Below are 1,600 nucleotides of genomic sequence, written 5' to 3'. Positions count from 1 at the left end.
CGCCCTCCTCGGAGAGCCTGCACTGGTGCTCTCACTTCAGCACGGATCATCTCACTTCTCCGGGCGTGGAAGCTAAGGGGCTAATGTGTTTGGGTTCAGGTCTGTCTTGGGTGTGGGGGCTTGTGTTCACTACAGGGCGCCGCAGTTCCATGACTCGCGGTAGTCCTTGAAGCACAGCGGTGCGGGGGGTTAAGGAGGAGGACGGAGGGGGTGCTGGTGTGCAGCAGCTGCTTGGCATTAGAGCCACATGTGGCGTTCACTCCTGTCTTGTGATACAGGGTCAGCTGGGAAGGTAGCACGTTCTGGTGAGGGCTGTGTTGCAGCAGCTTTAGCTTCCTTCTACATCTGACTATCACTGTTGATAGGATTATTTGTGCCAGGTAATACCCTAATCAGAAAGGCAGGAGTTTTCACTCTCTCACAAAGCCAAAGTGACAAATTATTACAGAACAGATGTAGGCAGTGTTTCATTTGCGCGTGGTCTGGGTAGCATCGCTTTAGGACCCTGTTGAGATAAGTATGTCCAAATCAGCTGCTTAAGTTTGCAAAAGATTTCACAGTAGCCCCCTCATACTCTTCTCTCCTCCCCTGTCCCATTGAAGAGGGGAAATCCTTCAAACTGCAAACTTCCTGCTTTGCTGCCTTGAGATCTGTGAACTTTCTGCTTATTATCATGAAAGAGGAAATTCTCAACTTGGCTGTGACAGGGAGAATAAAAGCACAGACACTGGAGTGAAATAAGATCTACAGAGTAGCTTATTTTCTCCATATGTTTATCCTCAGCAGAACCATGAAAAATGGTAAATGGTCCAATGTGTCTTCTATTTTTTTTACAAAAAAGTTTAACATATATGTTTGAGCAAGTGGCTGTGCGATTGTGTTTTACTTGCTTCCATTTAACAATCAGATTTTACCTATTGTAAAAAAATATCTATCCTAAGGGAATGTTCTTCAATATTTTATCTTAAGCCCCAAATTTGGTGTATGTCAGTCTTAAATCATTTCAGCAAATTTAAAGAATTTGTAATATCTTTAATTTTGGACTCTACAGTTTAAGACATAACAGATATTGGTGTCCAAGCAGTAAGTGCTGAGCTCCTTCCAAAGAGCAGACTCTGTATGTATTTCAAGTTGCATCCAAATACTGAATTCAGTAATAAGTCTTTTTGCAGATTGGATCAAGATGATCTAAATACATCATATGGAGAAAGGGAGGAGGGCTGGAGTTAAATACCTGATTCTATGTCAAGTTTTTCATATTCACTAATGGTTGTGAACAGGGTTCAAGTGACAGTTCAGAGATGTAAATCCGTTCACATGGAAATGTCACGTGTTTTAACTGTACCTCAGCCTTCGTTTGAGGAAACAACTTCTGAGCTTTCTTTTGGTCTACCTGCTAGGACTGCCTGACTACCTGCAGCTGTGGTGGAGGATTTATGAGGGCTGCTGGACTAGGGTCAGTACGGAGAATGTCACATTTATTTTACATAAGCCATCAAAACCATCATTGTACTTGTTCCTATGGTTACTTCTTGATCTGGAGGCTAGATCCTCTCATTTAGGTGTCCTAGGCTTATGGTTGGCTTTCTTAAAACCATTA

At 42.8% G+C, this 1,600-nt stretch overlaps 1 protein-coding gene across 1 annotated transcript in view; it reads left to right on the top strand.

Annotated features, from left to right (window-relative positions):
- Positions 1-1,600, top strand: part of PREX2 (phosphatidylinositol-3,4,5-trisphosphate-dependent Rac exchange factor 2) — a 187,005-nt gene that overhangs the window by 404 nt on the left and 185,001 nt on the right.

Source organism: Pygoscelis adeliae, unplaced genomic scaffold (genome assembly GCF_000699105.1).
Source record: "Pygoscelis adeliae isolate BGI_AS28 unplaced genomic scaffold, ASM69910v1 Scaffold101, whole genome shotgun sequence".
Taxonomy (NCBI): domain Eukaryota; kingdom Metazoa; phylum Chordata; class Aves; order Sphenisciformes; family Spheniscidae; genus Pygoscelis; species Pygoscelis adeliae.
Note: the sequence above shows the minus strand (reverse complement) of the source record. Positions and strands in the feature narration are given on the sequence as shown.